Here is a 13,800-nt window from a genome sequence, read left to right as displayed (position 1 = left end):
TGGGAGGATTTGCTCATTCAGCCACAACAGAATTAGTGAGGTCAGGTACTGATTTTGGGTGAGGAGACCTGGGGTGCAACCAATGTTCCAATTAATCACGAAGCTGTTTAGTGGGGATGAGGTCAGGCATGTTTGGGCCTCTTAGTTCTAGGGAAGAGAAATTGTAATGCTACACCATACAAAGACAATTGTGCGCTTCCAAGTTCTGTATATGGGTGTGATGGTCAGGTGTCCACATACTTTTGGCCATATAGTGTATTTTTAAATTACATGGACTCACGTTTAACTCCAAGCTATGAATCACTATGACTTTCAGGTTTTGTGTTTGCAGTAAAGGAAGTCTGTGGCAAAAGTAGTCTCTATTAAACATTTTCTCAGTTACGGAAAACATACCCTGTGTCCGAAATCACTCACTACGTAGTGGACTATTTAGTGAGTTCGCCATTTTGTAGTACTGTCTGAATGTATAGTGAGAATTATTACACCCTATATAGTGGACTCATAGTATGCCACAATGCACTGTGAAAAGTAGTCTACAACTGATGGTCACTGACCAAGCAAGATATCCCATCATGCATTGTGGTTACGCTGAAAAAAAAAGTGTTGGGGTGAATGGATGGAGGAAGAAACACAGTATAAACAGACATTCAAGTACAACCCCAATTCCAAAAAAGTTGGGACAAAGTACAAATTGGAAATAAAAACGGAATGCAATGATGTGGAAGTTTTAAAATTCCATATTTTATTCAGAATAGAACATAGATGACATATCAAATGTTTAAACTGAGAAAATGTATCATTTAAAGAGAAAAATTAGGTGATTTTAAATTTCATGACAACAACACATCTCAAAAAAGTTGGGACAAGGCCATGTTTACTACTGTGAGACATCCCCTTTTCTCTTTACAACAGTCTGTAAACGTCTGGGGACTGAGGAGACAAGTTGCTCAAGTTTAGGGATAGGAATGTTAACCCATTCTTGTCTAATGTAGGATTCTAGTTGCTCAACTGTCTTAGGTCTTTTTTGTCGTATCTTCCGTTTTATGATGCGCCAAATGTTTTCTATGGGTGAAAGATCTGGACTGCAGGCTGGCCAGTTCAGTACCCGGACCCTTCTTCTACGCAGCCATGATGCTGTAATTGATGCAGTATGTGGTTTGGCATTGTCATGTTGGAAAATGCAAGGTCTTCCCTGAAAGAGACATCATCTGGATGGGAGCATATGTTGCTCTAGAACCTGGATATACCTTTCAGCATTGATGGTGTCTTTCCAGATGTGTAAGCTGCCCATGCCACACGCACTAATGCAACCCCATACCATCAGAGATGCAGGCTTCTGAACTGAGCGCTGATAACAACTTGGGTCGTCCTTCTCCTCTTTAGTCCGAATGACACGGCGTCCCTGATTTCCATAAAGAACTTCAAATTTTGATTCGTCTGACCACAGAACAGTTTTCCACTTTGCCACAGTCCATTTTAAATGAGCCTTGGCCCAGAGAAGACGTCTGCGCTTCTGGATCATGTTTAGATACGGCTTCTTCTTTGAACTATAGAGTTTTAGCTGGCAACGGCGGATGGCACGGTGAATTGTGTTCACAGATAATGTTCTCTGGAAATATTCCTGAGCCCACTTTGTGATTTCCAATACAGAAGCATGCCTGTATGTGATGCAGTGCTGTCTAAGGGCCCAAAGATCACAGGCACCCAGTATGGTTTTCCGGCCTTGACCCTTACGTGCAGAGATTCTTCCAGATTCTCTGAATCTTTTGATGATATTATGCACTGTAGATGATATGTTCAAACTCTTTGCAATTTTGTCGGCGCAGAATTAGGGGGATTGGTGATCCTCTTCCCATCTTTACTTCTGAGAGCTGCTGCCACTCCAAGATGCTCTTTTTATACCCAGTCATGTTAATGGCCTATTGCCAATTGACCTAATGAGTTACAATTTGGTCCTCCAGCTGTTCCTTTTTTGTACCTTTAACTTTTCCAGCCTCTTATTGCCTCTGTCCCAACTTTTTTGAGATGTGTTGCTGTCATGAAATTTCAAATGAGCCAATATTTGGCATGAAATTTCAAAATGTCTCACTTTCGACATTTGATATGTTGTCTATGTTCTATTGTGAATACAATATCAGTTTTTGATATTTGTAAATTATTGCATTCCGTTTTTATTTACAATTTGTACTTTGTCCCAACTTTTTTGGAATCGGGGTTGTACAATTAAAAATAGTCAGAGAATAGAAAACAAGCTAAAATAGAATAAGAAAGATAAAATACAAGAATAAACGTTACAGTGCAGAGCGAGGAATTAATCAAAAGCCTCAAATTTGATTTAATAAAAGACAGCGGCAAAGAAGAAAGCATTCGGTGTTGATTTAAAAGAACTGAAAGATGCAGCAGACACAAAGTACTCTGTATTTATTAATGTGGGAAATGCACTCAGTATAATATGGATTTAATATTTTGAAAACCCACCAGCCGACTGATCTAGCACGTTTTGATTGTGCGACAGTAATGACGTAAATAACGGTGCAGCAGAGTAGTGTCCAAAAGTGTTTTTTTTTTCATTTTACCAATGAGCTCACTACAGTATATAGTCGTCTATATAGAATTCCCTAGATAGTGAGTAGGGAGTAATGAATGAGTGAGTGATTTCGGACACAGCCCTAGTCTTTTAACAACTGTACTGTGGAGCTGTACATACAGTAAACATGTTTTTGCTGACAGTGCTGTTTAATGGAAAAGGGAAACCCCAGATGTTCATATTGTTCTAAGGGCAATGATAAGTGTTTGAATGAGGCATGTGCCTGTTTGATAACCTACACATTATCCATTACAGCATTTTACACACTAGTCTATTTATATTCTTTGTTCATGTGATGTTCACAGTCCACTAGTCTACTATAAAATCCTCATATTTGCAGACATATACGTAGTTCAGTTGAAGTTAATGGCAGAATGAAGAAGAAAATGAAGTTGAAGATTGGTGTTAAAATCTTCTGAAAGTTGCACAGTAGCTGACAGAAAGGACACTTGTGAAATACATACAACGTGATGCCCTTTATTCTGGAGAATCCAATGTTTCAGAGGATAACTGACCTTTAGACAGAGTAAATACTACCATAATGTACCTGTAACCACCAGATAAATAGGTTGTATAGTTGTAAAGCGAGATATTACAGTGCAAAAACCTATCTTTGTCCTCAACTAATTTTAAATAAACGTTATTGAGCATTATGTCATGACATCAGTAGTAACCATGTTATAGTGCAAGTCCACTGTATGTGAATATGATAGTGAGAATTCATGTTTTTGGCATTGCAAGGCAAACATACCATATGATCACTATTCAAGTGGTTAATATGGTTGATACGCTGAGTTAGCTAGCATTTCATATCCATCCATCCATTATCTGTAGCCACTTATCTTGTCCTACAGGGTCGCAGGCAAGCTGGAGCCTATCCCAGCTGACTACAGGTGGTACACCCTGGACAGGTCGCCAGGTCATCGCAGGGCTGACACATAGACACAGACAACCATTCACGCTCACATTCACACCTACGGTCAATTTAGAGTCACCAATTAGCCTAACCTGCATGCCTTTGGACTGTGGGGGAAACCGGAGCACCCGGAGGAAACCCACGCGGACACTGAGAGAACATGCAAACTCCACACAGAAAGGCCCTCGCCGGCCACGGGACTCGAACCTGGACCTTCTTGCTGTGAGGCGACAGCACTAACCACTACACCACCGTGCCGCCTGAAAATAATATAAAACTTTAAACATTCAACTTCTGAAATGCATTACTTGTTGAAAGCCTCTCTGGGATCCCGAGCACTTGCATAGCTGATGAAGGACTTTTGCACCAAATGTCCTTTTTGTGGAAAATTTTGCTATATACAGTGCCCTCAAGAATTACTGCAGCCCCTCATGAAAATAAAAAAATGCAAAATACAAAAATGAATAACACATGCCATATATGATATTGTGATTTTTTCCCCCAACATTTTGTTTTCATATGACTACAATATACGATGCCAATTGTCGTTCTAATGATGCTTCATGAAGTCTAGTCTTTCTGTCATCGCAGGACTGACACATAGACACAGACAACCATTCATGCTCACTTTCATACCTACGGTCAATTTAGAGTCACCAGTTAACCTAACCTGCATGTCTTTGGACTGTGGGGGAAACCGGAGCACCCGGAGGAAACCCACGCGGACACGGGGAGAACATGCAAACTCCGCACAGAAAGGCCCTCGCCGGCCGCCGAGCTTGAACCCAGGACCTTCTTACTGTGAGGCGACAGTGCTAATCAACACTACACCACCATGCCACCCAGCATTTTTTATATACAGTCTAAAAGGTAGAATGACACTGGAAATGAGACTAAAATGGTGGAAATATCATGTGTCATGTCTCTCAAATGTGTCAGTAATTTACTAAGGAAAGATTCCACATAACTAATATAACAATGAAATTAGAGTTAATGCCGAAATACTTTTTTTCCTCATGTTAATGAGTTCATGTACTACAACTAAACCCATAAATCAATGAATTACATGAAAGATGACCTGGAGTACAATGAGCTGGAATCGCCTCAGTATATTAAAAACTCTGAGCTCAAATTTCAGCCTCTTGTTCCTGTTTGTAATGACTGATGGCGACTTGCCAAACGACACCACAAGGACTACCACTAGAGCTTTAACTAAATAGTTATGTCTCATTCTCCTAATATTTACACATACGTATATATTATGATGATGACTTATGGCACTGAAATTAAAAAAGTAGTCTCAAAATAAAAAGAAAAATGCCCCAGTTGAAACGTGTGGAAAGAACTGGATGGTGTAAACAGGACAGGGTGTCGTGTTCTGCTCAGGCTGTTGTGTACTGCATTTGAATGGCAGAGAGACAGCTGAGCCCACACCCAAATAAGCTTAAGGGACAATGGGACTGTGGCTTCCACCGATAAATTTAGTAACACATGCTTTTACAAAACCGTGATGGAAAGACTTCAGTGCATCCTGCAAAATTATTACAACCCCAAATCAGGAAAAATCTCGGATGGTACGCTGAAATTGAATTAAAACAGAAAACAATGATTCGTAAATAATCTTTGATCTGTATTGCATTCAAAACAATACAACAGTGCATTATTTGATGTTTTACCTCATGAATGTTATTGTTTTTTCAAATGAAACACATTACAATTGGAGTTTGCAAGTTCTCCCCGTGTCTGCGTGGGTTTCCTCCGGGTGCTCCAGTTTCTCCCACAGTCCAAAGACATGCAGGTTAGGTTAACTGGTGTGAATGTGAGTGTGAATGGCTGTTTGTCTCTCTGTATCAGCCCTGCGATGATCTGGTGACTTGTCCAGGGTGTACCCCACCTCTGGCCCATAGTCAGCTGGGACAGGCTCCAGCTCGCCCGCGACCCTGCACAGGATAAGCGGCTACAGATAATGGATGGATGGATGGATGGAACACATTACAATTTTGATTCTTGCAACATATTTCAAAAAAGTTGGGACGATAAAGCATTTACCACTTTACAATACGACCATTCCTTCTCACAACACTTAAAAGATGTTTAGGAACTGAAGACACCAGATGATGAAACGTTTCAGGTGTTATTTTTGTCCCATTCTTCCTGCAAACAGGTCTTAAGGTGTGCAACAGTACAGGGTCGTTATTGTCATATTTTTCGTTTCAAAATTCGCCACACATTCTCTATTGGGGACAGAGGGGATAGGCACCCATTTCTTCCACAGCCATGCCTTTGTAATGTGTGCAGAATGTAGTTTTGCATTGTCTTGTTGAAATATCCCTGGAAAAGATGTCATCTTGAAGGCAGCATATGTTGCGCCAAAATCTCAATTTACTTTTTTGTATTAATGCTGCCATCACAGAAGTTTAAGTTACCTTTGCCAAGGGCACTGACACAACCCCATACCATGACAGACCCTGGCTGTTGGACTTTCAGTGGGAACAGTCTGGATGGTCCTTTTCATGTTTGGTCCAGAGCACACGGCGTCCATTTCTTTAAAATAAAAAGACCTGGAATATTGATTCATCTGACCACTATACACATTTCCACTGTGTGATGGTCCATCCCAGATACCTCCAAGCTCAGAGAAGTCGATGGCTCTTCTGGACATAGTTAACATAAGGCTTCCTTTTTGCACGGTAAAGTTTTAACTGGCATTTGTGGATGTAACTCTGTATTGTAGTGCTTGACAAAGGTTTGCCACAGTAATCCCGAGTCCATGTGGTTATATCAGCTATAGATGAATGATGGTTCTTGATGAAGTGCCGTCTGAGGGATCGGAATGTTAAGCTTAGGCTTGTATCCTTGCTCTTTAGTCGCTGTAATTCCTCCAGATTCCTTGAATTGTTTTATGATATTATGCAGTGTAGAAGGGGAAATATTAAATAAAGTTTTCTATATTCAAGAAATTTTACTTGCTAAAATATAATTTCTGGAGGCATAGTCGTAAGGTGGTTAGTACTGTCCCTTCACAGCAAGAAGGTTCTGGGTTTGAACCTTGTGGCCAGCTAGGACCTTTCTGTGTGCATGCTCTTCCCTTGCCTGCATAGGTTTCCTCTGGGTGCCTGTCTAAAGACCGTCTGAGGGATCAGAGATCACGGGTGTTCAGCTTAGGCTTGTGCCCTTTCCCTTTATGCACCGAAATTCCTCCACATTCCTTGAATTGTTTCATGATATTATGCACCATACAGGGTAAAATGTCCAAATCCCTTGACATCTTTCTTTGAGGAACATTGTCTTTAAACATTTCAATAATTTTCTCACGCATTTGTTGACTAACTGGAGATCCTCAGCCCATCTTTGCTCCTCAAAGCCTAGGCCTTTCCTGGATACTAATTTTGTACCAAATCATGATCACAGTCACCTGTTGACACCACCTGTTTCAAATCACTTATTGTTTAATTGTTTTACCTCATTACTAGCCCTAAACTGCCCCGTCCCAACATTTTTTGGACTGTGTTGCAGGCCTTAAACACAGGAATGAATGTATATTAACAAATGAAATGAAATTGACTCGACAAAACATGAAATATCTTGGGTTCATACTGTCCGCAATGAAATACAAGTCAAAGTCAATTTAGAAATCACTGCTTTCTTTTTTTATTTGCATTTTCCATATTTTCCATAATTTTTCTGATCTGTACACAAACAGGTAATGTCTCACAAAATGAACACAATTTCTGGATGTGAAACTAAATGTGAGAGTTTCGGTGACCGGTTGATGTGAATATGTGTTATGTTCATGAGTCAAGCTATTTCCTGTGGTTAGCCACTGGGCTGAAAAACTAGACAGTATTTAAGTAAGAGTTTTGTTCAAGTTTATTTGTATGCATTAATATGTGTTATCTACACTAATATGTACTTTATCTTTGTATTGGAGGAGACACATTTTCCTTTTTGACTGATTTGGCTCAATTTCACCTGCAGGCTGTTGGCTGAATTGAGTAATATCAAATGTAATATGACTACAAATCAAAAAGTAGGAACGAATATCACACACACACACATCACATTATCTCTAGCCGCTTTATCCTTCTACAGGGTCGCAGGCAAGCTGGAGCCTATCCCAGCTGACTACGGGCGAAAGGCGGGGTACACCCTGGACAAGTCGCCAGGTCATCACAGGGCTGACACATAGACACAGACAACCATTCACACTCACATTCACACCTACGGTCAATTTAGAGTCACCAGTTAACCTAACCTGCATGTCTTTGGACTGTGGGGGAAACCGGAGCACCCGGAGGAAACCCACGCGGACACGGGGAGAACATGCAAACTCCACACAGAAAGGCCCTCGCCGGCCCCGGGGCTCGAACCCGGACCTTCTTGCTGTGAGGCGACAGCGCTAACCACTACACCACCGTGCCGCCCAGGAACGAATATTTTAAAAATAAAATAGAAAATGTATATTTTCAAAAACCTAATTATAAACGTAATTTACAGTATAGTGAAATAAATATAGTTTTAAATAAGTAAATGAATGTGTATGATGATGATGTATTTAATTTGATACTTTTTTGTACATTAATTATCAGGAATAACCACAAACAACAACAACAACAACAATAATAATAATAATAATAATAATAATAATAATAATAATAATAATAATAATGGCATCTACAATGTAACAACAAATACATTCTTGGAAATGTATTATTATTATTATTATTATTATTAATAATAATAATAATAATAATAATAATAATATATTATTGCTGTTTATGGTTATTCATAATAATTATGTTATTACTACTACTACTACTACTAATAATAATAATAATAATGGCATCTACAATGTAACAAAAAATAAATTCTTGGAAATTTATTATTATTATTATTATTATTAATAATAATAAAATATTATTGCTGTTTATAGTTATTCACAATAATAATAATAATAATAATAATAATCTCATCTCATTATCTCTAGCCGCTTTATCCTGTTCTACAGGGTCGCAGGCAAGCTGGAGCCTATCCCAGCTGACTACGGGCGAAAGGCGGGGTACACCCTGGACAAGTCGCCAGGTCATCACAGGGCTGACACATAGACACAGACAACCATTCACACTCACATTCACACCTACGGTCAATTTAGAGTCGCCAGTTAACCTAACCTGCATGTCTTTGGACTGTGGGGGAAACCGGAGCACCCGGAGGAAACCCACGCGGACACGGGGAGAACATGCAAACTCCGCACAGAAAGGCCCTTGCTGGCCACGGGGCTCGAACCCAGACCTTCTTGCTGTGAGGCGACAGCGCTAACCACTGATTATTATTATCAGTGCATTACTTCATTTAAGATAAAAACAACATAAATTATTCCTCAATTAGTTTAAAACATAATAATAATAATAATAATAATAATAATAATAATAATAATAATAAATGACGTATAATATAACAAACAATAAATTATTGGAAAATTATTATTATTATTATTATTATTATTATTATTATTATTGGGGGCGGCACGGTGGTGTAGTGGTTAGCGCTGTCGCCTCACAGCAAGAAGGTCCTGGGTTCGAGCCCCGTGGCCGGCGAGGGCCTTTCTGTGTGGAGTTTGCATGTTCTCCCCGTGTCTGCGTGGGTTTCCTCCGGGTGCTCCGGTTTCCCCCACAGTCCAAAGACATGCAGGTTAGGTTAACTGGTGACTCTAAATTGACCGTAGGTGTGAATGTGAGTGTGAATGGTTGTCTGTGTCTATGTGTCAGCCCTGTGATGACCTGGCGACTTGTCCAGGGTGTACCCCGCCTTTCACCCGTAGTCAGCTGGGATAGGCTCCAGCTTGCCTGCGACCCTGTTGAAGGATAAAGCGGCTAGAGATAATGAGATGAGATGAATGAGATTATTATTATTGGGCGGCACGGTGGTGTAGTGGTTAGCGCTGTCGCCTCACAGCAAGAAGGTCCTGGGTTCGAGCCCCGGGGCCGGCGAGGGCCTTTCTGTGTGGAGTTTGCATGTTCTCCCCGTGTCCGCGTGGGTTTCCTCCGGGTGCTCCGGTTTCCCCCACAGTCCAAAGACATGCAGGTTAGGTTAACTGGTGACTCTAAATTGACCGTAGGTGTGAATGTGAGTGTGAATGGTTGTCTGTGTCTATGTGTCAGCCCTGTGATGACCTGGCGACTTGTCCAGGGTGTACCCCGCCTTTCGCCCGTAGTCAGCTGGGATAGGCTCCAGCTTGCCTGCGACCCTGTAGAACAGGAGAAAGCGGCTAGAGATAATGAGATGAGATGAGATAATAATAATAATAATAACATCTACAATGTAACAAGTAATAAATTATTGGAAATTTATTATTATTATTATTAACTGTGAACACACGCAGCTCCCAGCAAAATAGAAAAGTTAGTGTGTGTAAGAGAGAGAAAGAGAGAGAGAGAGAAGGGGGGAGGGGGTGTGTGTGAGAGAGAGAGAGAGAGTGAGGGAGAGAGAGAGAGATCCATCGGTCGCCATTACCGACTGGAATGAGAGGGGAGGGAGTCAGGCTCGGATTTCGCTCATACCAAAAACTGTGTATTAATCAATCCAAAAACAATCGTGTATGAAATTGAACTGGGATTAATCCTGCCACTTTAACTTCTGGACTATCCTCAATCTCCCAGGAAGAGGGAATTACTGGGAATCAAGGGAAATCTTCGGGAATGCCACCTCCTTCCTCTCCGCGGTGTCGGGAGATGGGAGCGACCATGTTAGGTAGGAGAAAGCTTTTGGAAGAGTCTCCGATCTCTCCGTGTGTCTCTCCGTTCGCTCGTTGCTGTGTTTCGGTAGGGAATGAAGGTGCTGCCGGTGTGTTGGACCGGAGGCGGCTGGGATTTGTACAGATGGTCTGCGCTCCGCGGGTTAAAACAGCGCAGTGGAACACCAGCACTTAGCCAGGGCGAGCTAGCAGGAGCGCTCTCTCTCTCTCTCTCTCTCTCAGGAAGCGTTGTTCGGACAAGGCCTGGGTCCGTGGCGAGCCTGATTCCTCTGGCCGGGGTTAACGAAACGCCATGAAACATGTGTATTTTGATCGTTTGTGTGTTCGTACAGTAAGCGAGCAGCGTGTCTGCGCTGAGAAGAGCCTGAGCCGAAGCTGGCGCTCCTGTTAGCCGCTCAATGCTACCACTCAGTCCGACACCTATTTGGTCAAAGGGTGTTGTTTCTCCAAGTAGTTAGACCGATGTAAAGTGTTGGGGTTTTGAACGGGGATTGATCCCGGTGTGTTCGTGCTGAGAAATATCCCGAGTTGTTGGGTTTTCAGTGCCTTGTGAAAGTTAGCAGGCGTGGAGCTCGAACAATACACTCAGCCTGCTCAGACCGACACACGCTATCGAGTTCCTTTCCTCAACGCCGATCACTTGGTGCTGTTTACAGTCTCTGATTATCCCCCAGGAGACTCGAACCCGGCTAGCAACCAAGGTGGCAGATTAGCGGCAGCGGTTTCACGCCTCGGCTGTGTTTGAACGCAGCTGAACTCAACACCGTGTCAAAACACTGCCATTCACACAATGAGCCGCTGCACACAGGCCTGTAATCACTCGGACACCACAGTCTCGAACCTCAACTCACCAACTCACAAGAACCCTCCTGCACTGACAGGACTCCACTCATTTGCATAATGACTGTCTGATGGATGGTGTGTGACTAATACCTTTAATATTGCTCTCATCAGCCCAGAGTAATACCCTTTACTCGAGGTCACACTCTTTAAACAGTAACTCCAGCCTCAAACACAGTAAAGCCAGGATAGGTGGCACGGTCGCCTCACAGCGAGAAGGTTCTGGGTTCGAGGGGCCTTTCTGTCTGGAGTTTCTATGTTGTCTGCGTGGGTTTCCTCTGGGTGCTCCGGTTTCCCCCGAAGACATGCGGTTATGTGGGCTGAGGTGCGCTTGAGCGAGGCGCCTAAAGGCCAATTTATGCTGACAACCCAGTCCTCGCAGATAGCGTCGCAGACAGTGTCTGCGTAGCCCCCCCACCTTCGCAGACGCTCTGCGCGCACCTCCCAAAAATTGTGACCACCGCAGAAGCCTCGCAGACAGCGCCGCAGACAAGAGGGCTCTGATTGGTCCACTCTACATCCGCTGTACACACACTTCCGCTTCCTTACTTTCCCGGTTTGGTTTGTTTTCACGACCGACATTTTTAAAAACACGAGCGAAGATGGAGCAGCACGAAGAGCGGTTGATCGAGGAAGTACGGACATCTATACGACTCCAGTTCTAGTCATTATAAGTAACCGGAGGATAAACACTCCACTAACCACACCCACCAACTACTCCTAGCGATTTCGCGACTTCGCGCCCCCTTGCGTTGTGGCGGTGAATAACATCGCGCACGCCTATTACTCCCCGCGCAACGATAAATTACAACTGTCTGCGAAAAGCTGTCTGCGAAAGCCTTGTCGCAAGAGCATGCAGAGGCCTTAAGGGTGTATTCAGACCAGGATAGTTCGATAGTTCACTTGCTTTGGTCCGAACCAAATTTTTTTTTATTTTTTCATTTTGGTGCGGTTCGCGTTCACACTGTACATTTTAGTAAGCGGACCAAAATCTGTCAACAAAGCCACGCACCCTGAGGTCGTTCAGCTATTGGTCAGAGACGACACACGCACAAAGCGTTAAGTTAAAAAGTAGTCATGGAGGCTTTCCGTGCTGTTATTCTTTTTAATGTCGTCAAAGCTATATGTTTTTTCCAGTTTTTACTGTTTTCACAATTGTGCGATTACTATGCTGTTGTACAAGTAATTTATCAACGACGACGACAAAGGGCAAGGCGGCTACAGAGGATAGCGCTGATGAGCACACATCATGTTGTGACAGTTCTGGCTCTTCACGCAGTAGATGAATTTCTTTTTTGCGTCGCTAGTACCGCCACTTTTTGAAAGAATGTCCCTGATTTTAATGTAGGTCTGACGGAGTTTCTTCACTTTTAGCCGACATTGTTCTGGGGAGCGCGTGAACCCCTTCTCCTTCATTTTCTCACTGAATACAGCAAACACGTCGGCATTTTTGTGTGTTCTCTCCAAAAGGGAACCTTACAACGACTGTTGTAAGGTTCCCTTGACAACCGAAACAGTGTTTGCACTTTGCGGTGGAGTGTCAAGACTCTGTTTCCCATAATGCTCGACAAACGACGGAAGCTCCCGAGGTACAAAAAAGCAAAACTGTCAGATTAGGTCCGGTCTGCTTTCACACCTCCAAAAGATCCGCACCAGGGTTCCTTTGGTCCGGACCGAGTCCGGCCTTGCAGCTCGGTCTCGGTCCGCTTGTTTGGTCCGGACCAGAGTTCGGTGGTTTGTATTCAGACCAACCCAAAAGGTCCGGACCAAGGGAAATTTGGTTCGTTTGGTCGTTTGGCCCGGACCAAACAACGTAGGTGTGAATACGCCATAACTCCCAACTGCTCTCCAGGTGCTGTTAGCATGGCTGCTCTGGGTACGTGTGTGTGTTCACTGCTTCAGATAGGTTAAATGCAGAGAGGAATTTCACAAGTGTGTGATGAATAAAGTTGTGCTTTCTTTTCTTTCTAGAGCATTTTTTTTTGGTTATATTTCTTGAAATTTACTTTACATCCCGGCAGCCGTGAATAGATCAAATGTTCTGATGATAAAAAGGCAAAAATCTGTCATCCGTGGAAGTCGCAGGGCTGTAAATACCCCGTCCAATCATTTCATTCGGTCTGAATGAAATCGCAATATCCTACCTGAGCGTACACGTTGCACGTGACCGGAGTCTTCCACAAGGCTAGACTGATATAACAGGGTTCTCGACTTTTCAAAAAAAAAAGGTGATGGCAGGGGTTTGGGGGCCGCCTAGGCCCCCAACAGGGTCCAGGGGCGGAGCCCCAGTGGGGGGTCAGGGGGATGAAGCTGACGGACTTTGGGCTTTTTTGACAGTGAAACTGGCCAATAAATGAATAGGAAATGCTAAACCATTTTACAAAAAATTAACACATTCTTACTGGACATATCATCTTTACTGTCAATGTGAGACTCATTTGACATTTCCGTTGAGGCTGATGCACCTGTTGCGCATCCCTGAATTAATTATATTTTTTTCTGTGTGTGAAAAATAAATGAACTTCCATGCATAAACAAAATACCCAATTACAATAAATACATACATTTTTTACAATACACATAATGTTAATTGGGTGAAACCACTACAATTCATGTACGAGCTGGTACGCGTGCCCGAGACTGGCACTACAAAGCCACCCCGGCCTCCGTAGTTCGGGTCCTTTGACCCAGGAACCCGGAAGT

General features: G+C 42.8%; 1 protein-coding gene across 1 annotated transcript in view; it reads left to right on the top strand.

The window, feature by feature from the left end:
* The first annotated feature begins 9,990 nt into the window (after window positions 1-9,990).
* arhgap5 (Rho GTPase activating protein 5) overlaps window positions 9,991-13,800 on the top strand; it is a 91,532-nt gene continuing 87,722 nt past the window's right edge. Inside the window, 1 exon segment of the mRNA XM_060934021.1 lies at window positions 9,991-10,253. The gene's annotated coding sequence lies outside the window, so the exon portion shown is untranslated.

The sequence above is a fragment of the Neoarius graeffei genome, chromosome 11 (assembly GCF_027579695.1).
Source record: "Neoarius graeffei isolate fNeoGra1 chromosome 11, fNeoGra1.pri, whole genome shotgun sequence".
In the NCBI taxonomy this organism is placed as follows: Eukaryota; Metazoa; Chordata; class Actinopteri; order Siluriformes; family Ariidae; genus Neoarius; species Neoarius graeffei.
The sequence above is the reverse complement of the archived record's forward strand: the minus strand, read 5'-3'. Positions and strand labels throughout refer to the sequence as shown.